The sequence below is a fragment of the Ceratotherium simum genome, chromosome X, assembly GCF_057802395.1.
Source record: "Ceratotherium simum simum isolate JZ-2026a chromosome X, ASM5780239v1, whole genome shotgun sequence".
NCBI classification, from domain to species: Eukaryota; Metazoa; Chordata; class Mammalia; order Perissodactyla; family Rhinocerotidae; genus Ceratotherium; species Ceratotherium simum.
The window spans coordinates 52,197,943-52,224,174 of record NC_141940.1 but is presented as its reverse complement, the minus strand read 5'-3'; the positions used below and the strand labels follow the sequence as shown (position 1 = coordinate 52,224,174).

At 34.5% G+C, this 26,232-nt stretch overlaps 1 protein-coding gene and 1 long non-coding RNA gene across 4 annotated transcripts in view; one reads left to right on the top strand and one right to left on the bottom strand.

Annotated features, from left to right (window-relative positions):
• LOC106802872 (protocadherin-11 X-linked-like) overlaps nucleotides 1-26,232 on the top strand; it is a 395,975-nt gene that overhangs the window by 333,971 nt on the left and 35,772 nt on the right. The window lies entirely within an intron of this gene.
• Nucleotides 3,666-24,257, bottom strand: LOC147911860 (uncharacterized). 2 transcript variants are annotated; one of them, XR_015550732.1, is made up of 4 exons: nucleotides 23,901-24,257; nucleotides 18,334-18,461; nucleotides 5,433-5,528; nucleotides 3,666-3,764 (listed from the first exon to the last, which is right to left on the bottom strand). It is a non-coding gene; the product is annotated as an uncharacterized LOC147911860 (long non-coding RNA). The 2 variants fall into 2 exon arrangements; XR_015550733.1 differs by lacking the exons at nucleotides 18,334-18,461; nucleotides 23,901-24,257 and adding an exon at nucleotides 16,511-17,138.

The following is a 26,232-nucleotide window of genomic DNA, read 5'->3' as shown; positions in this document are numbered from 1 at the left end:
AGATAAATAACCTCTGTGGGTTGCTTGTGGTTCTGCCTGCAAATACAAATCTTAATTCAAATGATTCTCAAACTTTTATTTTGACTTTAAAAGTGCTCTGTATTACCATATTTTATATTTCATTGTTTGACTAATAGGACTATTAGCACCTTTCAAAGTGTCCATAAATTACAATAAAAACATTTTCATAATTTTTTTGTTAATAGCTCATAATAGCCAAAATTTTGGCTCAATGTATGTTTCTTAAAGAATAATCTATAAGAAAATGATTTAAAGCCAACTTATACATGAGATACATAACATTCTCCTCTTAGATGAAAGAATAAAACATTATTTTCAGTGAAAGTAGGCAAAATAACATCAACTAATGGAATCTTTTTACCACCAAAAAAAGATTGCCATTTATTTTCTAGTGACTAGTATACTTTATAAAAAATATAAAGCCTTTCTAGTGGGAAAAATCTACAAAATTCAATTCAGTTGTAATGAAAAGAATACATGATCTTTAAAAATGCAATAAAAAAATATCATTTTACTCTCTAGAGAGCCATCTTTCTAGACACCTTCATAGTATAGAAGAAAAATGAACTGTTTCAAGCAATTCTGTTATTAATGATCCTGAACAGGATTATTCTTCATAAGAGATCAAAATTCCTCAGCACATAATTTTATCTTTCAAAAAAAGTGTTTAAATTTGGATTATAAAACCATTCACTTCCATTTTTCCATTTAGAATATGAGAAACTAGTGTCTGATTTCTACAAATATTTAAAAGGGTTATGTTTCTTTTTAAAAAACTTCTAAAATCACTACTCAAGCTTAAAGTCTCCTGAATATCAGGAGACTGCACTTCCTTGATCATATAATACTAACTATACAGCATTTAAAAGGTTGGCCCTTAATAACTTTTGAAACTTTATATTTAAACATTGCCATGATTTCCTGTAGATACTACATGTAAGTTCTCTAAATCCTGCTTGAAGGCAAATATTACATAAAATTGCCTTCATACTGTTAAGATAATTTACAGTTATCAACACAGCATTAAATTGTTATTCAAATCAACATTTTTGGCCCACCTAATCTGAAAGCATAGACATATTAAAAATATACATGATAAAGACTTTGTTTGCAATCCCTACCTCCCCGATAATCCCTAATAATCAGGAAGTAGAATGAAATCTCTAGCTAATTCATTTTTAAAAACTTTCTAAATAGACTAGAAGCTGTCATATGAATTATACTCAAATCATCTAAAGGAAGTCATCAAAAGCCAATCTTATTTTCCAAATATGTGAAAGATAAATAAGAATGTAGAGATGGTAAGATAAAAACACCCAAAAGTTTAAGTAGCATAGATGACAGACAATTGAAGGAAGAAAGGGAGGAAAGAAGGAAGAAAGGGAGGAAAAAAGGGAGGAAGGAGGGAAGGGAAGAAGGAAATTTAAAAAGCAACAGTCTTCTGACAATTTTCTTTCCCTCTTGGATAAAACTGGTATGTTTGGGAGGGTCAGAATAGGGTAGTTGTTAAGCACCTTCGTCAGTATGGCCTCCATAAGTAATTGGAACAAAACCCTGTGTTTCAAGCAGGTACAATTTCATTATTGAATTTTCCTTTTTGGAGACGATTCCACATATTTCACATTTTCCCATATACTGGTTAAGTAGGATAGCAAAAGAGTGTATCATTTTAAGATGTTACCTTTTTTTTTTTTTTTTGTGAGGAAGATCAGCTCTGAGCTAACATCTATTGCCAATCCTCCTCCTCTTTTTTCCCCCAAAGCCCCAGTAGATAGTTGTATGTCATAGTTGCACATCATTATAGTTGCTGTATGTGGGATGCGGCCTCAGCATGGCCGGAGAAGTGGTGCGTCGGCGCGCACCCGGGATCCAAACCCCGGCCACCAGCAGCAGAGCGTGTCCACTTAACCGCTAAGCCACAAGGCCGGCCCAAGATGTTACCTTTTTTGTTAGGTGCATAAGTTATCCTTGGAGAAAATGTAACTATATTCTTCTCCAAAATAGGTCCTATGAATAGAGGAGAAGAGAAATTATTGGCTATGTTTAACAAAAAGTACAGCAAAATACTTTGTCCTTGATTTATTCTCTTTAAATAGTGAGACTAGAGAAACTGTTGAGGCTGTGTTCAATTTAGTTAGCCAAGGAAGTAAACTGGAAATTCAGCACAAACAATTTTGCTTTGATGTTTTTTTTCGCTTTCGTTTTATTTTTCTTACTCTCTTTGTTCTTATCTTATGTGAACAGTTACCATCGGAGACATCATAACATTTAACCCCATCATATGATTTTATTTTAGTGCAGAGGATTGGATATAGTCAGTTAAAATAAACAGATTTTCTTAGATTCATCTTAATTAAAGGCCTAATTTAATCAAAGCTCTCAAACACCAAATTCCAGAAATGCCTTTAATGAAGAAAATTTATTGGTATGAATTATTAATAGAAGCAATTTTCAAAAGCAAGGAAAACTTGTATAGATGGAAATTATAGCATCAATTTAGATGGAGTGTCTGTATTGTTGACCCAGACTACTACAATTTATATATATCCAGACTCGTACCCCTTAAGACCCAGGCAGAGTATACTGGCACCCATCTCTTCCTACTACCTGCATCCATGTTCCACGACTCACAGAAGTGGACAGAAAGGTTAGTGCACAGTATAGCGTTTTTAACAGCATAGTTGGAGAGATCCTGTTGTCCAAAAGCATGAAGGCCATTATAGCTTTTGATATACTCCATGGGAGAGAGTGGAGATAGAAGTCATAATGATAAGCAGGTGAATTTTGTGAGTGGTATGGCCACCAGGGGAGCATATGAGGATTTATTTTAGTGTATATTGTTTAATTTTTGCTAGAGCCATTTATAATTTAGAGGCTTTATTGGTTCCAAAGATGAGTAATATTGTACCACATAAGTGATATTTAGTGTATCAGATGAGGAGATTGGTGAAACTGCATTTTTTAGTATTACTGACTTTAACAGTTAAATTTTTGAACTGATAATTAATCCACTGATATGTGTTCATGTGTATAAATTTAAATAAGGTTTTTGCATCAGAATGTGATAGAAAAACCAGTAGGATGAATTTAGAGGTGTGATTACACACTATCTCAGATATTTTAAGTTAAGAATATAAAATTATGGTCACACCTAATGGCTTTGGTTTAAAGGTAACATTTCTCTGTAATCTCTGTCTCCAAAATTATATTATATGGAGTAAAGGAAATATTATCACTTACCTTCAGACACTGTTGATATAGATCTGCTCCTTTTATTTTAAAAACATATACCAGGGCCGGCCCCATGGCTTAGCGGCTAAGTGCGCGTGCTCCGCTACTGGCGGCCCAGGTTCGGATCCCGGGCGTGCACCGACGCACCGCTTCTCCAGCCATGCTGAGGCCGCGTCCCACATACAGAAACTAGAAGGACGTGCAACTATGACATGAAACTATCTACTGGGGCTTTGGGGGAAAAATACATAAAAAAATATATATATATACCAGATAATGAACTGCTTAATATCCAGTTTAAGGTATTATGTGGTGGGCTGATCCTTCCACAATTGAGAGCCTTTTTTCCTCTTTTAAAAAATGACAAAGAAAAGGAAAATAATTGAAATTTTTATCTGAAAGAACTTCGGAATTCATATTCTTTAACTTATAGATGAGAAAACTGAGTCCTAGTGAGGATGTGACTTACCTAAAATCACATATTTATTTAGTTGTGGAACAAGGAATAGAACCTGAAAGAAAAATTATTGAATAAATTAATATCCTGCTATCAGAATCTGGCTGGAGTGATGCCAAAATGAGAAACTAGACAGTATCAGAGAAGATTACGTTACTTTAAATCTCAAATAATATTATTTCCCATCAATATATGTGAAGGAGAAATCTTAGAAAATTCTCATCTCCATGTGTGCATGAGAATTCTTTTTTTTTTTTTTGTGAGGAAGATTAGCCCTGAGCTAACATCCGTTGCCAATCCTCCTCTTTTTGCTGAGGAAGATTGTCCCTGGAGCTAACATCTGTGCCCATCCTCCTCTACTTTATATGGGACGCTGCCACATCATGGCTTGACAAGAGGTTCATTGGTCCATGCCAGGATCTGAACCTGGGAACCCCGAGCCACCAAAGTGGAGTGCACGAACTTAACCGCTATGCTACTGGGCTGGCCTCTAAAACTCTTTTTTTCAATAAAAATTCTAAATGATATTACTATTTTTTTCTTATTGTCAACTCTTATTTTGATAGTAGATAGCAAACATTTAGGAAATAATTGTTAGCATATGTTACACAAGGAAAAAATAAGAGAATGCCAATTCTTCATTTTCTTCTCTTAAAAATCACAGATATTATTTTAGTCTAAATTAAGTTGCTATATAGTAATAATTCATTGTTAAGTGGAGAAAAGCAGCCAAGTTTATGTGCATATTACAAACTATATAGAATATGTGGGGGTCTGATGAAATTTTGTATTTCCTTGCAGTATTTGAAAACACACAATTATTTTATGACTATCCTCCATTTACACAAGTATATTGCTTTTGTCTTTAAAAAAAATATCTGCAAGTGGCCTTTAGGTTACAGTCCTTAATATTGGGTCTATAGCTTAAGGAGCACATAGACTCCATATCATCTAATCAACATTTAATTTTATTACAAGGGCATGTTGTCTGAATTGCAAAAATTGATCTGCTGCTCTCTTTCCTGTCTCTTCACAGTGCACCTCGGCACAGTGTCTTATTGTCCTCCTTGGAGCACTAGCATCACTCACTGCTATGGGGGAAAACAATTTTCCTCCTCAGGGTGGACATATTTATTGTACCTTTAGGAAAACCTAGCCAAAAAGAACTAGCTTCTAGATAGTTCTCTTAGAAAGCACTATTACCACCGGAAATTCTACATAAATCCCCTTTTAGGAAGTGTCAACTCTTTCTGTCTCTGAATTAGAGTAGCATCATGGTGATTTGGCAAGAATTTTAAAAATTAATGGTTGATTTCTCTATTAGTTTATAACTGTCAAGATTCCTTGATAAACTATTCAGAAAATGACATAAAAGTTGAGAGATTAGTGATAAATGGAAATTGGTTATAAAATAAAACATGGTGAAATAACAGCAAGTCTTTTTTTATGTTGCTTAAGGAAATATTCATTATTTGGAAAAACGCTATTTAAATGCAGACTCTACTTCTCACCTAGGGTTTCTAAAGAAAGGGTTTCTCAAGATGAAATGTGAATATAAACCAATCTCTCTCTTTCAATCTCTCTCTCCTTTCTTTCCTCCATTCCTCCCTCCCTCCCCTCTTTAACATTGTGAATGTTGCTAGTTAGTTTCCTTATACTATCATTAGGATTTACATTTAGTGTTGCTGTTCCCTATCAGGGCTCTTAGAAGATATACACTTACCTTGAGAAAAATGATAGTTGGTCATTTTTATTCTAATGAGCTTTTTCTTGGTATTAAACTGGTTCTCTCATTGCTGTATAGCCTCATTAGTTCCATCTATAAATAATAAGAAAAATTTCACTGGACCTTTCAAAAATATTCTATTTCATTACCATTGTATAGACAGTGAACTGTTTGCAGGATTTTTGGCATCCTTTAAAATGTCATTTTGGCAGTAGAGAAATTACATTACAACTCCTAACTCTATTTGTGTCAGGTGCCAATAGCTTCAATACATGTAAAAGGTGATTAAAACCAAAAGCCTTTGTTAAAAGGAGACGATCTGGATTCTTCCTGCCTACATAATCCAAGTTTAAACTTTACATCTCTCTCTATGAAATACTCTTAAAGGGAAGAGCTCAGTTCCTTCCTGTAGTTTTATTTACTTTTTTTCTTTTAGCTAACCTTCTGGCATCTTATCATCGGTGTTCGCAATAACACTTCCTGATCTTGTCAAAACTGTGGTAACATGATGAGCATCCCAAAATTAATTTCTCTTAATACTAGTGCCTTCTGGAATGTAAGCAAAATCTAATACTGCAATGTCAAGTTTTGCTTTCAGCGATCTTTTCTTTATCTCCCAGAATGCTATGGGAAGTAGTCCCTTTAAAAGATGACAGAGCCAAGACCAAATGACATAAATTCTATTTGAAATGTTTGTTCGTAGGATCACAGAAAAAAAAGTAAGCTTTTTTTAGTGAGCTGTTTGACTATTATTAGAGAATATTGCGAGGATTACAACAGTTACTAAAATTATGTTAAATGAAGCAACAGTCAAAACATAAACCAAAAGGTCAGAATGTCTTTAGAAATGTCTAATCATATCCTTAATATGTGGAAAAAGAGTGTAATTATCATTTATTAAAATTAGGTTTAAAGTGTACCACTCAATATTTTAAAACATACACCAGGTACATTTGACCACAATAGAACTAGATATTGTGAAAAAAAATAAAAGACTCATATATTCTCACAAAGTACAAGGATATATAGGTCCACAATCCCATCTTCAGTACTTTGTGAGGAATAGGAAGCTGTATTTGCCAAATCTCACAGTAGTGTTCAATTCAGAAATTACATATACAGTCATGTTTTGCTTAACGACGGGGATATGTTTTGAGAAATGTGTCGTTAGGTGATTTTGTTGTTGTGTGAACATCATAGAGTGTACTTACACAATAGATGGTATAGCCTACTCCACACCTAGGCTATATGGTACTAATCTTATGGACCACCATCGTATATGCAGTCTGTCATTGACCACAACATCATTATGTGACTCATGATTGTGTGTGTGTGTGTATAGTATTTGACTTTGCTTTCCTAATTTAAATTTTGATATCTTACATTGCCTTATTTTAGAGTAATCATTTATCTTTTGTAAAGATTTTCATATACATTATCTTATTTCATCTTGAACATGTAGTAGATTTTCATTTCATTTTATTTACTCCTTACTTAGACAGTATGGTGATTTGGGTCAATGCGAGAAAATACTATTTGATCTGAAATTAAGTGTCTCTGACTAGTGCTTCTATTGACCTTCAACCTGGTCTCTTTCTTTCTTTTTTTTTTTTTGTGAGGAAGATCAGCCCTGAGCTAACATCCAAGGCCAATCCTCCTCTTTTTTGCTGAGGAAGAATGGCCGTGGGCTAACATTTGTGCCCATCGTCCATGCTGTGGCACCACAACATGGCTTGACAAGCGGTGCATCGGTGCACACCCGGGTGCGCACCTGGGATCCGAACCTGCGAACCCTTGGGCCGCCAAAGTGGAGCGCGCGCGCTTAACCACTGCACCACTGGGCCGGCCCCTCGACCCAGTTTCTTAATGTGTGCAAATGAGTTCTGAAATGATGGATAAAATGAGAAGCTATGTAAATTGATGAACACTTTCGAATTTGTGATATGTAAATTCAGATTCCTTAAGTTTCTATATAAAATATTCCTTAAGAAAAAATGTATTTCTCACACGGAGTAGTGCCTTTTTTCTGTGATTTATCTATTCTGAACCCAACTTTAATAATTCGTTTAATCTTTCCTTGACATTCTTTTTATGATGGCAAAAGAGAACAAAGAACATCTATGCTTTAGAATAAATAAAACAAAATCTTCTCACTGAAATACCAATGAAAAGAGACTCAAGCTTATTACTAATAGTGCAGCATATAATTTTTAAAAGAATTAAATGTGGTAGTAAATAAAGGGTTGACTTTTTTTCTGTTGTAATATAATAAACATTTTCTTTGAATATCTAGACTTTTTTCTGTCTTATATAGTTACAAAGAAGAAGTATGACCACTTTAGTACAAATTTCTGGAATTCTAGATAAACCATCAAAAGAAACTTCTACAATCTTCAGAATGGAGACTATGGATGAGTTGCAGAAGTGACAAAGAATGAGTAGTAGGAGCTTGATAAATTCAATATCTCAATCTGTCATTACTAGAAAGATTTCCTTCTTGATCCAGAGTCAATTTTATCTCAGTGGGATAAGAACTAGGTCTTCAGTGTTAGACAACCAATGAAGAGTCTTGCAATAATAGAATAATCTATTTTAGAGGTGGAATATACTTTAGAGATCAGCTATCCTGATTCTTCTCGGCATTTTCCACCAAAGTGCTCCATCAGCAAAGGAGAGGGAACTGGCCACTCCTATGACCTGGGAGTTCCTCAAAACATAGTACTTCTCTTAAGTATTATGTTTTAATTGTTGAAAAACAAGGGCATTTTGTATTCCACTCCTCAATGTTTTGTACATATTAAGAAAAATAAAAAACTTTTTTCATGCCATATGATTTTATTTATGCCACTGTCCTTAAATTAGAATCAGCTAAAGTCCTTGCACTGTCTACATCTAAATACTCACATTTAGCCTGGCATTCAAGGCCCTCTGGTGTCTGGGCTTAGCCTAGTTAAAAACTTATAAACCTTTAGAATCAGAAGGGACTATATCAATTACACAGTTCAAACATGTATATCCAACTATCACCCCTTCAATAATCCTTTCAGATAAACTGGCTATTCTTTATCATAAAGCAGCACTTCCCTGCTCTTAATTTTTCGTAACTTCTTAATGCCTACGAGAAATGATTGACATACCTTCATGTGTCTTATAATCTGTCCCCTGCATTCTATCAGAGTCATCTCTCCATGTCTCGCAGTGTGCCCTATTCTCCTCCAGCTGTAAACTATGGACGTTCCTGCAAAGGAGCCTTACTTTCTTGCCTGTGTGCCTTTCTATAGGCTAGCCCTGCCCGCTGCCAATCTTTCACTTTCCACCCAACTTTCGTGCTGTATTAGACTTTCTTTTGTTCCCTTAGCCCTCAAAAATACCTCAATTCTTGAATTAGCACCTTCTAATGTAATTATTTGTTTACATACAGGTGTTTGCTATTAGGATATCAGAGCCTTAATGACAAGGTGCCTGTGACATTTGTCTTTGTTTCTGCAATGCTTAGCACAATACCTGACACGAGGTAGGAGCCTCATCATTTTTTAAAAGCCATGTTAAATAATATTAGTATTAGAAAGAAACTTAGAGATTATCTAGTTCTAAATCTACATTTTTACAGAAAGTAAAATTGTGGTCCAGACGGCAGAAGGGATTTGCCAAGTTTATAAGGCTGGGACTTTGTTTGGGGTGGAATTGATTCTTTAATTCAAGTGTAAAGTCTAAAACGTGAAAGAAATATTTGACCTTTAGCATCTGTTTTAAATATTTATGTAGGATCTATCATGATGGTATCTAACCATTCAGATAAAAACATTAGGTTTACGATGGGAAAAAATTTATTTTTTAACTTTGCCTATTTCCCAGTTGATTTGAAATTTTGGAGAAAAAATGTCAAATATTTTCTTGCGTAAAATAGTACTATGATTCTGATATAACCAAGGGAAATACGTACATATTCAATAGAATATTTTAAAATTCACTCTAGGCAGTGCTTGAGGTTTGGAGAAGTCAGACCTCCTAACTAAAACACTTAATACTAAGGACAAGTAGCCCTACTGCATTTCGATAGCCATAATTTCCCTTACAAAACAGCTGCTCACTATTTGCATAACATTTGCATTACCATAGCTTTTAACCATTTTAGCAAGGTTCCGTCTTTGTCATAGTTAAAATAATTATTGATAAGAAGTCTTACTTCATAAGCTATTATGTTAGTGGCTCCTAGAAGGTCTCTTTGCCTAAATACATGTGTTTCCCAGGTGACTCAGTATTTGAATATACATCATTTAAAATATCACACTTTAATTTTAGCATCGCCCTTTCCTTATAAATGCTTCTATCATAACATTCATTATAGCTTTTCTTACCAACCCATTTTCCTATTAGCTCTGTGTTTTGTTCCTCAAACATTTTGTAGAAAATAAATCAATTTGCTGAATGAAGTGATGAATGAATCATCTTTTAAAAATGCGTGTGCTCTTAGAAGATTTGATACACTGTTACTAATACCATTATATAAAAGAATATATCAATATTATTCAAACTATTTGGAAATAAAGATTTCATGGGGAAGGGCTAGTTAAGGTTAAATTAGATCAAGGCTTAAGTACTTGAAGTGCTACATGGAAAGAAGAAAACCAGTTAAGGCCATCCACCATTGCACTCAATTTATGAGTGACTTGGCATGCTTTACTGAACTAAGGAGATGAGATAAGTTACTCTTAAAGTATCAGAAACCATACTGACATTCATGACAAATATATTGTTTTAAAGTGTATGAGTAAAGATGAGAACCGATTTGAGATGATTAACTTCCTATCAAAATATGTTTACCGTCCTATAGACCTGTTTTATTTGTTCTTGTTTTAGTGATTAAAGAATTATAGATGGCTTCAGGAGAAGTTGGTGGTATCTCAACTTGACTAATAATTCTTGATTAGTTAGTCACATACACTTTTTAGTTAATTGCCATGTCAAATAACAGTCAAATGTAATTATCCTTGCTAGATTTTTAAACTTATTTCCAGCATTAAATTTTAGAGAAATTATGAGTCATATAATTAATTTTTTTTAAAAATATAGGGTATGTGAACATGTTGAAATTTAATTTTTAAGGCAACTACTAAAATCCAAATTGGATAAATCTTGCCAAAATTTTCGTTCTGCATGTAGTTTATTTTACTTGTCATTAATTCAAAGTAATCAGCAGGCACTTAGAGATGTGTGTGAAGACATTTTTTGGATATTTTACAAATAATTCAGAGGCTTTGCATGAAAAAAAAGATGTCTACAAAATGTCTGAAAATTATACTCATATTTATTGTGATGAGTGCTTTGGAAAATCTATGAGAAAAGAATCATTCGTGGGATTAAGAAAAAAGAAGAATTAAAATACTACATAATTTGATCCATGTTCCTAAATGTTTATGACTAATCACTATTGTTGTTTGTTAGATGTGCCATTTTAAAAATACAAATATTATGCTTAGCTCATATTAACCAAAGATGGATCTACATTTCAGATATACCAGAGATCTTTAAAAAAATTATTCTCGTGAATATGACTTTGTACACTTATCTATATTCAAATGATATCTGCAGGAAATGTTCAATCAAAAAAACAAGCTGGTTTTTTGTCGTTATTTTGGTCTAAATACTACCAAGTAATTAGCTATACAGAATCCAAACTAATCCACCAAACCATGTTAGTTCAATAACTTTATGTAAACTCTAGGAGATACAAGAAAGTAGAATATGGAGTTATTTACTACTTTTTTTAAATATCATTTAAGCATTAGATGGTGAAGTGAAATATATTAGATAATGTAGAAGGGCCAGATATCAATATTAAAAGCATGACAGGGCCGGCCCTGTGGCTTGGTGGTTAAGTGCGCGCGCTGCGATGCTGGTGGCCCGGGTTCGGATCCCGGGTGCGCATCGAGGCACCACTTCTCCGTTCATCCTGAGGCCGAGTCCCACATACAGCAACTAGAAGGATGTGCAGCTATGACACACAACTATCCACTGGGGCTTTGGGGGGAAAAATAAAATAAATAAAATCTTTAAAAAAAAAAAAAAAAAAAAGCATGACAAATAAATTGGTTATATTAATATTTAATTTTAAAAAGTGAGTTAACTTGACCTCTTTTAAAATTGCAATTAAGGTAGAAAGAAATTGAAACTAGAGTTACAAATAAATGTTGAGCTATTTAAGCAAAAATATGCATACACATCTGTTTAAGCATATTTAGATTAATTAAATCTAAATTTAGAAATACAGGCTCTGAAGAACAACCTGAATGAATATTTTTTACACTTTAAAATATACATTGTTACCCAAAGGAATGTGGTAAAACTAATGCTTGATGATACTTCTTTATTTACTTCCTCCAATTTACTCACATTTCAACTGTATAAAATTTTAAAACAACTACTTTCACTTCATTGTTGCATATTTTAAAAGTAAATATTTTAAGGTAACTGAGCATTTAGTTTTGATTTAACCTAAATATTCCTTTTTTTTACCATATGAAAAATGATTTCAACTTTTACTTGAGTTGTTGTACCTCACTGATATTGGGTTTCTTGATGTTTTTTCAAAATGCTGTGTATATTGTAGATTTCAATGTTGTCTGAAAAATTATCGGAATTACTCTAAGATATCCTGAAGTCAGACTTGGAAATCAACCTTCACCAGGGCTAAGAAATATCTATAAGGAATAATAGATTAAACCATAGGTCAGTTCCAAGAAGAACTATGTCTTTTTTGAGTGATATATTAACACTTAAATATCTCTAAACTGCATAAAAGTTATATTTAAACGCCCTTTTATTATGAATTCTAGAAGGAGCATACAACCTAAAGCATGCTAATTGTACAAAATATTTTATAATAAAAGAAAGAATAAAAAATGAAACATTCGAAGAAACCTCGCCAGTTACAGGACAGGTTATTTGTATGTCTTTTAAAATATGTTGCTGGCTGGTTATCAATTTCTAAATTCAGAATCTGTAGCAAAGTAAAATTTATAAAATTATTTATCATTTTAAGTGACTATATATAATAAGATTATTAAAAAGTTTTAGAATTGCATTCAATTTTCAGTGATTTGCTTACACTTTCTCTCATGTTAGAAGATAATGAAAATAGAGTATTTGAACCCTTCTCAACTTTGCTCAGAGAATCTTCATTAGCTAAATTTTCTCTTCTTGGTTCGTTATTGATCCTTAGTTTTGGAGGAAAGAAGTGATGAAATGTTGCATAGTCCTAATATAATTCACTAAGTAATTATTGGGGAATCATCGTGCTAGAATGGAAAGAGTACAAGATTTTGAGCCATAGGCAATGTGTTTTAAATCCTGTTTTAGTCACTTAATTAGTTGTATGGCTTTATAAATTTATTTAACCTCTTGACTTTCAGTTTCCTCATCCATTACATTAAAAAAAATTACCTAATTTACAGGGTCGCTGTAACAAGTAAATAATATATCACATAAAACTTACCAGACATTGCATTTGGCATGTAGTTAGTTCTTAATAAATGTTATTAATCTTATATTGAGGGTCAAACTATATATTGAATACTGCCACCCATCAACACACACACACACCCACACACACACACACATATATACACTTAAAATTTTATTTATTTTGTCCATACATTAATATATGTTCATAAATTTGTAGAAAATACTAAACATGTAAAAAACATTAAAAATAAAAATAACTTAGGCATAACTACTGCTAAAATGTTGGTGTGAAACTGTGATTTAGTCCAATCATTTTTTAAATGTCAGGATATATATTTTTTTATTTTGGTTTGAAAACATTGGGATCATAAACTATTTGATGTCTTCTTTTTTTTAACTTAACATTGTACCATTAGCTCTTCCAAAGTCATTAACTCTTCTTTGAAATTTTATTTTTAGTGGCTGTATTATATTGTATGCCCTCCATTGTATTTTGATTCCTTTTGAGTAAATTAACATTTGAAGATATATATTCACTGAAATATATCACAATATATTATGCTATTTTCACATGTTCAACATCAGTTTAACTCTAGTAGTAATCATTTAAGTTTTGCAAGAACTACAGTACATCAGTGAACTTACATTCACATACTCTGTTGTTTTCAAATGATGCAGTTTAAATTTTACCTTATGCAATAAAAATGTTTTCTCTGTTGAAGGGTACATGTACATTCTTACATGCTGTAGGGGAACATAATTGGCCACACCAAATTTGTCTCTTTGGCTTAATTATTTTTTATTTTTGCTGAGGAAGATTAGCCCTGAGCTAACATCTGTGCACATCTTCCTCTATTTTTTGTAAGTGGGATGCCACCACAGCATGGCTGGATGAGTGGTGCATAGGTCCACGCCTAGTTTTCGAAGCTGTGAACCCCAGGCCACCGGAGCAGAGCATGCAAACTTAACCACCAGGCCAGCCCTGGCTTGATTGTTTTTAAGAACAAAAGACTCTGAAAGAAACTTTGACCTTCCCCCTAACTGCCTAAAAGAATTTAAGATAGAAGGCCTGTCCCCAGTATAGGCCATCACCATAGATAACTCTGGGTATCAGTAGACTGTGAGGGTCCTTGCTAAGCCCATTCTTATCGAAGTTCTGTCTACCAAACACTTGCTTTTCCATTTCCATGTGAATTGCCTTCCTCCCTTTTGAAGTCCCAAACCACTACCCCAGTATCCTCTGTCTTGAGCTGAAAAAGGTATTTAAGATGGCGGCTTTGGTCATTCTGGTTGAGTTACTCTGTTTTCCTGGGTTTCTCCCATGTATCCATGTTATTAAACTTTGTTTGATTTTCTCCTGTTAGGCTGTTTCATGTCAATTTAATTCTTAGACCAGCCAGAAGAACCTAGAAGGGTAGAGGAATTGTCTTCCTCCCATACAGTTCATATTTTGCTAGAAAAACTTAGTTAATAGTTATCATTGCCATATCTTGGAACTATATTAGTTCATATTTTATGGAATACAATTATATATAGAAAATCATGTTAGAAAAAAAGGTATCATCTAACATGAATCACTTGACTGTGTTAGTCTATTAACAGCTTGTAATCCCCTGTGAATCAATGGTATTTCTGAAAAGTTAAATGACTCACTGTCAATCAAACTACTCCTTTGAGGTGCCATTACAAAACTACAATTCTTCACTGTATGCAAAAGTAATTCAGTGACCTTACTGATCATTGTAGCCTCGTAGTAGCAGGGAGAGAGGCGAGAATTTTTAAAATGTAATCAAATTCAATATTAGGAAACCTGCACATTTTAACTTCATTTTTCCCCATTTTCTAATCACCCCTACCACAGACTACTCCAGCATTACATTTTCATCTTCCCACTCTCAAACAACACATTGGTGGAAAGCTTGTTCATAGCCATGATAAATTATTCCCTGTTAGAATCTACATCTATCTTTCAAGTCTGATCATTTTTGATGAATATATTCTGCTAACACAAGCTCAGTGCAAGCAGTGGGCTATAATGAATTAACTATAGAATATAAATGATATTTTCTTGGGAAGGCAGACTAGAAAATAAATAAGAGCAGAGAACATATAATAAAAAGGTAAATATTTAATGCTCCTTACAAGGCCACTGTTTTAATTTGCATGTATTAATTAAATAGTAAAGATAGTAAAGAATATCTTTGACAAATTTTCAGAACTTACTTAAATTACCTCACATTTTTCAAATTAACGGCAGAGTTAATTTAAAGGTTTTGTAAAACTAGAACTCATCTTTACTTTTTATCCCCAGGCACACGGAGTGAGTGAAACACAAAATGAGTGCGATACATTAACTTCCATTTGCTCCCCTGGCTGTTGTTTCTGGGAGGAGTTTGATCAGATGCTTACAATTTCCATTTATGTGTTATAAGGAGCAATGTGTGGCTGTTCTGTTTAGTTTTATGGCCCAAATACACAAACTTAGTTATTATTCTCCATTAAATATTTAATTACTATTAAATTAATATTTTAGTAAATTAAAAATTAATTTATAAATTAAAAATAAATGAAAATAAAAATAAAATAGTAATTAGTAATTAAATATTAAATTAGTATTAGGAGAAATTATTTGATGGAAAAGCATAGAGTTGATATTTGGTATTATAATAAGATACAGTAAAATTGCCTAGAGTCTCTTGGACTATAACTCAAAATCTTATGAAGAAAAAGCAATCTGTATTCTTAATTAACTATTTGGCATTGTAAATATTTTTGGCGTACTAAAGGCCCTAGAGATAAGAATTGCCATGATGGGTCACAACAATGACTATTATAGAAGAAACAATGACACCCTGTATATGATCCGGTAGTTTCATTTGATTTAAGCTAGGTTTTAATAGGAATCCCTACTGAAAAATTATCTGTATTCATTGCAGGCTTACAGTCTTATCTGCTACCACTACCACCACCTACTCTGTGTTATAAGTGTTTCTCTATTAGTAGGCTTAGCAGAAAGGAAAGAGAAATGACAAATGTGGGATGGGATTGATGCAAACAGATTGGGTTTAAAAGAATATTTGAAAACCATGATATCAACCAATGAACAATGAAATAATAAAATTCTCAGTTAAATGGTATTTGATATTGAAGGGGCAGAAAAATTTTCCCTTCTTGTCTTCTCAGTTCTTTGGCTGGTCTAATAATTAAATTGATATAAGACAGATTAACAAGAGAAAAATAAATTTCATACATACGGGAACCCCATGAAAATATGAGACTCAAAGAGCAGCCATGTTTTTGACGTTTATGTAACTGAGATGCGGAAAGTGGTAGGGGCCTGGGGATACAAAGGGAAGAAAGGCCATTCACAGGAAGGTTTGGAAAACAAAGCTTGCCCTGTTATGTAGATAAGTTTCTTAGCTAAAAAAGTATCTCTAGTAATAGCTCTCTTCCTAGTACAGGCCGCTTTCCAATGGAAATTTAGGCAGTTTAGGGGAAGGCAAAGAGCTTTTCCTGAATCTGCTGGGTTTTGATTGCCTTTAACTAAAAATAATCCTCATGCCAAAGTGACATATTTTGGGGTAATAGGTTCTGCTCCCCTTCAATCCCACCTTTGAAACTCCAAACAAGAAGTTTCACAGTCCAGAAGTTAAGTTGATAGATTGTTCTGTATCTCACTGAACCAGTCTCAGTCTTGAGAATAGGCCCGTTAAGTTAAACAGTTGTGTCTTATTTCAGGAGGCAGTGATGCAGCTGGGCTCCCAAAGTTAGGCCTATATTGTGTAAGAAATTAGGTATTTAAGAAGAAGAATTTCTATGGAAATAAAAGAAAAATAAAGGTTAATGATTGGAGCAGACTATAGATCAGTTTCTGAGCCCAAGGGGCAGCCAGTCAAGAAGATTTCTAGATGCTGGGGTTGAAGCATCTTTTGTAGTTTGAAATGTCTCTGATGATGTCATTGGGTGTTCAGGTAAACTTTCTGAGTTGTCTACACAGCAACAGGCATAATGATTGTTTAAACATGGGCTAGTGTGGAATTTCTCTGAAGTTTATATCAAGTCATTTACATTCAGTTTGCAAGGTTTTGGGGAAAAGGGCAGTTTTTGTTTGGGGTGAGTGTAAGTCAAAAGAGTGGGAGAAAATTGGAAATGTTAGTTTGGAGATTTCTAGCCAAATATTTGAGGAAACTAGAAGAATTGAGGATCTAGTCCAGTCTATAGGTAAATAACAAAACCTCAAAGACAATGAACAGCACTAGAATCTAATATCCACAAAGATGTGCTACTGAAACCTAATTTTTATCTCTAAAATCACCCTCATTTCTATTAAAGATGCCAAAGTAAAACTAATTTGTTTGCAAAATAAGTCTAGTTTTGATAAACTTGGCCTGGTTATTTACATAAGTCCAGCAAGAATAGTGATTGACCACATAGACTTTTTCAAAGTTTTCTTTGCTGGAACTTTTCGTAAGGAATCTGAGATTGCAATCTTAAAAGTCTCTTGAGGCTAGGAAACTGAGTTGAGGACTCGCCATCAGACTTTGCCAGCTACGTCTGTAGATTTGGATGAATTCCTCTCTTCTTGAGGTTCCCAAAATATCCTGAGATTCCTGCACCTGTCAGGAAGTGACCTTCTTTACTCACCTGGGTAGTCTGTAAGAAACCCTGTAAGCAAGGTACCAAGCTGTTTTTCCAAGGGATTTTATTTGCTCCATAAAGTCAACCTTAGTTCCTTTAAACTGTTTGGACATATCTGATTTTATACACATCATTCTCGAATATCACATTCTAGATAAATCTTTGGTAAAATAATCAGTGTTTCCAATTGTGTCCTGTTACAAGAACAGATTCTTATTGAACTTACACAAATAAATATATTGTCATATAGAATATTCAGTAAGTTTCCAAATTCTGGAGGGATCAGGTAGGGAGAAAAAGTAATTGTTTTATCCTGTTTAAAAAGATACACTTTACCAGGGGCCGGCCCAGTGGCGCAAACGGTTAAGTGCGTGCGCTCTGCTGCGGCGGCCCCGGGGTTCACAGGTTTGGATCCTGGGCACGCACCGACACACTGCTTGGCAAGCCATGCTGTGGTGGTGTCCCGTATAAAGTGGAGGAAGATGGGCACGGATGTTAGCCCAGGGCCAGTCTTCCTCAGCAAAAAAAGAGGAGGATTGGCAGATGTTAGCACAGGGCTGATCTCCTCACAAAAAAAAAAAAAAAAAAAGATACACTTTACCAAATTGCTCTAAGCCATAGGTAACTTAAGAGAAAAAGTTTCCTTAAATCTGGAAAACAAAACATTAAAGAACCAGCAATGTTTCAAACAAAAAATCATGAAAAAACCTATAATCATCCTCATCAGTTCATTCACTCCCATGTAATTCTTGCTCTGCTTGAATCCAGTTTTTCCATTAGTTCTGGAAATTCTTACCCAGGTCATTTTATGATCTTAAAGTTATCAAAAACATTTGCTTGCCAGAGTCCCTTCCATGAATCTCCTTGAAGATGAAGAACTTTTGCAGCAGCACTTTTACAAAAAACATCCGAGTAAAACAATAACTGTAAAAAACAAGAGACTTAAAAATGTCCATGGTTAAAGATCTGATGAGAGTTCATTACAATGAAATTGACAAGGAAATTTGCTTATTTTTGTGACATACAACATTTTAAGATAACAACTAGAATTATGACTGATAACATTATACCAGAACATATCAGATTTCTAGGAATTTCATTCAATTTCTAGAACACATATACCTATACAAATACAACACAAAGAAGGCTTAGTATTCTTATTTGACAATGCTTCCTATGTAATTTAACACATCAAATAAACCTAATGAGTTTAATATCTCTCTTAAAAGCAGAGAGAACAAATCTTTTGAGATGTTCCAAGGGTCCTGGAAAATCGCAAAGTTACTTCCAGGTCAAAAAGACTTCATTTAGAATTTGATTTGGAAAATTTTGTTAAAAATATCAAAAGGTTTGGACACTTGACTAAATAGGCTCACAGATCATTAGGAAACAATACTTAATTATCTATTTGACCAAAATGACAATAAAAGATTTCAAAGGCAAAAAGAGAAGGTTACATTGTTGTGAGCAAAACCAATCAAAGCCTTGATAAAGCACAGGAAATTATTTTGAAAAAACACAAAATTTTTACTTTATAGGCAGATTACATAAAAGCTAAGGATAAACCTTCCAGTCTATCAAAAGCAGTCCAGAAGTCCAAGAAAGCTTTATACTTTTAACAGACGAAAGAAAATAAAGTTTTACATAAGTACGCTGTTGATATTAAAGCTTATTTTTAAAACTCTTATAAAAACAAAGCAACTTTGACCAGCTTGACTACACAAGGTTAAATTCTTTTTCTCTTTTTCTCTCTTCCCAACTTTCTATTTAATTTGTTCTTTATTTTCCCTTTTCCCATTTGAAATAACCAGTTTTACTTTGGGACAAATTTACTTTATTTTCCTTTAACAGAAATGCATCTTCATATCTCATATCTTTTCTTACCCAAAAACACATCCTACTTTCCTTGCATACAGAGTTGTTTCCCTTATTATCTAGTGGCTTTAACCACATACATTAATTAGAATTCTTAACCTTTAGAATCCTTAATTTCTAGTGAAAACTAAGAAGTAGGCAGTTGTAAACTGTTATACCAGTATTCTTTAGATTGACAAATTTATGAATACATTTCATAATTTCTAGAACCATATACTCTCTCATAGTACAATCTTTTAATGTGGCACAAGACGTGTTTACTAATAGGCCCGATTTTATCTTTAATTTCCCTATAATAGGAAGTGTGGGAGATCAAGATTTGGCCACCCTGAAATCTATCTCTTTACCTTGGTTGTTTTCTCTAGGGACATTTGACCTCCCCCACTAACTGCCTAAAGAATTTGACATGGTAGCTCTTTCCTGGAACAGATCTATCATGATGGCTGTAAAGATAACGTAGGGTAAATGTTACAATAGGAAAGGCACCAACAAGCCCCTCTTATCAGAAGTTCTGTCTCTCTGGCCACATTCTCTAGTTGCCAGACAATCATTTACATTTATAAGGGAAATCTCCATTTGTAAAGGTATCTCCCTCTCTGTTTGGAGAAGAGAGGGGGATGAGCTCATTTCTAGTGACTTATCAATGTGGAAGGTGAGGCCCTGAGCTACATAATAAACCTTACTCTTGTTTACTGTGCTTTAGTGGTAATCTCCTGTAACTGACTCCCCCCACCCCCAAAATCCTCCTTTGTCATTGGCTGAAAATGATATTTAAGACGAGAATTTCTGCTATTGTGTTGAGAAACGCAGTGTTCCTGCTTTCTCCCATGTATACATGTTATTAAACTTGGTATTATTTTCTCCTGCTAACCTGTCTTGTTGATTATTTGGCCAGCCATAAGAACCTTAAGGGAAAGGGCAGAGGGAGATTCTCTCTCTTCCCCCTACAGAAGCCAAAAGTAGATAGACCTATGTTCAGTAATTAATGTTTCACTATTTCACCTTATTTGAAAATGATCTAAATATTCAATAAATTTCTATCATTTAACTTAACTTAACAAAACTCTAAGGTTTTAAGTTACTAAAAAAATTGGAGAAAACTATTTAAGTAGTCATACCATAAAATATAATTACTGTGTAAAACTTCACCTAAAAACTCTTATCTCACTTTCATCTATCTAAATCATTTGCACCCAACGATTATATTTAGACTACCCACGAAAATTTCATGAGACAGTTAGACACAGTCAGCCATCATCCCAAGCTATTTTTCTTGTTGACCAATTTTGTAACAGAGATAATATGAATTTGCCTAGTAAACTCAGGTAAAATAAAAGTTGTATGTCTGCATTATATTTAATGTTGATAACTCCAAAGACTTGTCTATTTTAATTAAGCAAATAAACTTAAATTAACTTTCATTTACCAAAGATTATTCCAGATCATGTGAACTTGAAAAATATTTGGGTTAGTTTCTATATTTCTGAGAGTTTTAAAATACCCAGTTCTCAAAAGCACTTGACCTTAAACCCAACTAAATAGAGCTACTTTAAAAATTAATTTTGGCAATACCATCCAGAGGTAGAAAAATACCACGCATCTACAGCATACATATATAGACACACATAAACATACAGACTGATGCAAACAGAGACTTTACAGCTATTGTTTTAAAATGTTAGCCACGAGTCAGGTATAATGATACAAAACTCATTAGCTTATAAAAGAGCAGTTGGATCCAAATTTTGTTTTGGTAGTTGGAATAACTTAAGTTCACCTGTTCAGATGGCTAAAGCTCTTTACTAATACTTGTGGAGAAGACATTTAAGATTTTTCATTAGCCCAATTTCCAAATACCTGCCCCCACTTTTTTCCTTTTGATGAGAAACATCTTCCTAAACTTTGCATTTCAAAGAATGGCTCTTAGGTCCTAGAATATGTAGGGGGTAGAAAATCTACATGACAAATGCACAAAGAAAGTACCCAAGTTTTGGGGGCATATTTGCCTGTTATCAGAGGTCTAGGGTAACAAGTATTTAAAATTTTCCTTCTTTTTCTCAAGTGCAGGACAATCGTACTTCCAATATCCTTATCTTTTACAATATCTACAAACATTTTGTGATGAATAGACAAGGTTTGGGGATTCAAAAGGATAAGTGGGCTTTGAATTGCTTCTAGAGCTGCAACTCTGGTTTTGCAATGGTTTGCAAGACAAAGACAATTGTTTCCAATTCCCCAAGGAACTGGATTGTAGCTTAAATATCAAGGGGCTGACCTGCCCTCCAACTAAATTTACTTCTTTATATCGGGGAGATTTCCAACTAAGATGGAAATCAAAAGATGTTTATGTTCTAGAGCTTCAGAGTTTAATGCAGTATGCCTTTAAGAATTCTATCTAAAGTGTTTAACAAAGACCCTCTTTCTGAATGCACAATTCAACCTTGGACCAATTCAACTTAGGGGCAAAACCTCTACTATTGCTCCTACCAGCCCCGGAATATTAGCTGCTAAATTAGCCATTTCCTGGTCACTTGTAGGAGGGTCTGGGAGAAATTCTGGCCATCTGTTTCCTCTGTGAAGGAGGGGGTTTTCCCCAGGGGGCTATCTGGCTTGTCTGTTAACTAGAGCATAATTATGGGTAGGAAGAATACTCCTTAGCAGTTAACCAAAGTTCCTGTGAGTGAGGTTCTGAATGGCCACTAATCTTTTAAATTTTTCTCTAAATTTGGTAGAATCTTCTGAAAATGGAGGTAAAAGGGCTTTATAATTTAAAAGATCTGCTGCATGTTCAAGAAACAAATATCTTGCAATGGGGGTCCAGGGTACACCTGCAAAGGACATTGCATAGTAAGGCCTGAAGCTGGTACAGCCTGTTTACAGAGCCCTGGAAAGTAGGAGGAGTTATAAGGGACAGCAAAGTGAGCCTTACCCACCCGTCTCAGATGCTTCTGCTAAATTTACTTCCTGGCATTTAGTAGTTACATAAGCAATCTGTATGCCCTAGGCTTGGAGACAAGGCCAGAGTGCTTTCTGTAAATCGTGTAAAGAAAAGGAAGTCAAAACAAACAACTGGGTGTTTCAGGGATTTTCTGGGGAAGATGGAGGAGTTCTGAGATCTAAGGGAATTTGCTGAGGTGATAGGGCTGGATTTTGTGCGTTGGGGGATTCGATCAGGGGCCCAGAGATCCAAAAAGTCTTCCAGAGGTTCAGGAACAGGGAGTTGCGGATAAAGGAGCGTATAAAAGGGTGGAGATGGGGAATTTACATTAGAGGTGGATTTTAATTTTTGTTCTGAGTCTAATTTCTGCTCTTCTATCATATTAAGGGAATCCCTAATGCTAGCCATTGTATTCCTTTGTATCCACTTTTCAATTTGGTCTTTCCATAGGTACCAATAAGACAATTGTTTAAGATGAGAACTCTTTAAAATTTTTTTTTTCTTTTACATATAGCCAATTCAAAGGATCTGTTGTCTGGCCATTGATGAGTAGGATCTTATATTAATCTCAATAGTGACTCAAACCGATAAGCCTTTTTATGGCTTAACCATGGATGCAAGAGGCATCCCAAGGGAGAGTGCAAAAGATGTAGCCCTCACAAGATCCAGAAAGTTTACTCCCATAGATAACCAAAAGAAAGAAAGACTTATCTAGCTGCAAATAGGGTGCAACTCACATTTCTGTCCAGCCATATCTAGCTGCAAATGGGGTGCAATCCTGATGGTTGCTAAGCCAAGTTCTCAGGATACAAAATGAGAAGAAGGCATAGAACAAGACGAGAAGAAAATCTTACTCAGTTTCTTTCATGTGCACATTGACAGTTTTAGCTAAGTCTTGGGTCTCTTGGAGCCAAAATAATACCCAAGAGGGGTATGTGCTGGGTTGGGGATTGTGTGGTGTTTTACAGCGTACCTCACTGTATGGAAATTTTGTTGAGGTTGATGGGTGACTTAGTGTCAATCTAATCTGTTCTGTGACCAATTTGTCCTAACACAGGAGTCTTTGAGTTAGGTGGTGAGCACTCTAACAGCTTTTAAGTGCTCGACTTGTGTCCACCAATTTTGCAGCTGCTTCTGAGATTCCCATTAGCAATAGCCTTTACCTCATGTGCACATTAACTAACAGCAAAGTTTGTCTGAACAGACGCCAGCCTGGTGAGACTGAACTCACCAGTCTGAGGCCAGCTCGAATGACAGGCTTGTAGGCCCTATGCCTTTGCTATATCCAATGGTTTTCTACCTTATGGCAAATGACACAAAAGACAAAGGCAAAGAAAAACAGTGACCATCACTGGGAGAAAACGAATCAATAGAAAACAAGAATATTCATAACAAATTTTTACCAAAGTGGCCAAACCAAGGAACAAATTCACCAAAATGTTTTGTCCTGCTAATCTAAATTTAGAAAAAGAGAAGGACTCTCACCACTCTTGCTTCCATAAGACCTTGCAAGCAGAGATCTGGGAGACTGACGTGGTAAGCATTCTTACCTTCTACTGGCTTTTGTCAGAGGTTCCAGGATCTCTCAGCTGCAGCAGCCCCAGAGGGAGCAGCGTCCAGTAGGGAAGGTTCTTTTGAGGTTGACAACTAAAGAGGCAGAAAAATTTTCCCTTTTTCCCTTCCAGGTTCTTTGGCTGGTTTAATAATTAAATTGATGTAAGACAGATTAACAGGAGAAAAACACACTAATTTCATACATATGGGAGCCCCAGGAAAATATGAGACTCAAAGGGCAGCCAGGTAATTGAAGCATATACAGCATCCTGAGTTAAGGAAAGGGGTACGGATCTGGGGATACAAAGGGAAAGAAGAGCATTCACAGGACATGTTTGGAAAACAAAGGTCACCCTATTATGCAGGTAACTTTTTTAGGTAAAAAGGTATCTCTAGTAATAGCTCTCTTCCTGGTAAAGGCCCTCTTTCCAATGTAAATTTAGGCAATTGAGGGGAAGATAAAGAGCTTTTCTTGAATCTGCTGGGATTTGATTTCCTTTAGCTCAAAATAATCCTCATGCCAAAGTGACGTATTTTGAGGTGACAAATTCTGCTCCCCTCCAACAGCATGTGAAAAAAATAACTAAATTAAGACTTCAAATTAAACCTGATTATGCAAGTGTAGATAAATTTGAGTTAATATTTAAATAAATCTTTGAAATTTGACTTAAAAAGTAATCCTCAACATTCTATTGGAAATATGTGGATCATGGTCACTGTGTATTGGTAGTAAAAATAAAGTTTAAAAACTAATTCATCTCACAACTAAACTTCCTATTGCAAATTGTAAATCAGAAGTGGGTTTGCCATAGTCTTTGATTTTATGAGTTGAGATCAGTTCTTAATAGGCACCTCTTATAAAATGAGACATGAGCAGCAGAGAACTATCAAATATAACTGGTAATTGGCTGATTGTGGTTTATATTCCAAAGAGAGGAAAGAGAAGTGACAAACTGCTTGACTATCTGAAGGCTGATTGCCAACTTTAAGACTGGTTGAATTTTATGAGTTTATCTCTGAAACATAGGAGTACTTTCTTTCAGCAGCTTGACTATTATACCTATTTTATTTGTATCTTAACTATGAAATCTCTTATCAAAGAGTGAAAAGTAAATTAGGGCAGTAGAATGCAATTTTAAAAAAGAAGTTCAAGAATTCAGAGAATGAATTCACATTATTTTCCAGAAAGAATCAGAACACAACCTGTGATGCACTTCTGAAACATTGTATTCTGATGTGAATCCTAAAAATTATTCTACCTCTTCAAATGTGAATTAAAATGCTTTTGAATGGAAAATATAGCATATTGCATGGATTAGCAGACATTTGGTCCTGTCTAAAATGTCCATGAGCATATTTGGTCCATGCCAAATGGTTTTGGACAGGACCAAATATCAAGGATCTTTTGGTGTGGACCCAATGTCTCCATGGACATTTTGAACAGGACCAAATATGACCAAATATCAAGGACCTTTTTGTGTGAACCCAATGTCTTATGAACCAAATGTCTTATGGACGTTTTGGATAGGACCAAATGTCCTGCAAAATACTGCATGTTGTGCTTGTTACTCCACAAGAGCAAAGGGTAATTAAATAAACTATTAATTGGGAATAAGGAGACTAGAGTTCTAGGCTTGTCTCTATTGCTAACTAGTTCTGTGACTTTGGGCGCTTCACTTAACTTTTCTTTGCCTTGGTTTCCTATTCTGAAATATGACTACATGATCTCTAAGATATCTTCAGTTCTTTACAAAAAAGAAAAAAATGACCATTCCACTTAAAGGAATTGGGCTCTGGAGTAAGAATTGACCTGGCATTTATTGAACAATCTGTAATTTAAAAACCAGTACAGAAAAAGAGTCTTATTCAGTCTCACTTCCTCTGCAGGGTTTACTAAAAATTTAGAAGCTCATCCTTGAGCTCTGGGAGGACATTCATTCAACATGTAGTGAACCACATGCAGCATTTATGATAAGAATGTGACAGAAATTTACACCACAATCCAATCAAAAGGGAATTGAAGGGTATACATATCCATTTTATCTTTAAATTTTGTCAATTTCTTGGAAATAATCATAATAGAAGTAATAAGAGAATAAGGTAAAGTTTTGTAGGATTCTAATATAAAGAAAATTCGGTAGGCTTTCCGTGATTATAAATATGTGCTTAGGAAGACAATAATAGAAATAGTCAAAAGAATACAAATTAGTCCTCTTTTATGCAGATTATTTTAGTTAAAATTTAGCATTTCCTATTCCAAAGGAAAAACTAGAGATTAATGCATGTTCATGCAAAGTAAGGTAGTTTTTAATGCTGTTAGATGTAATT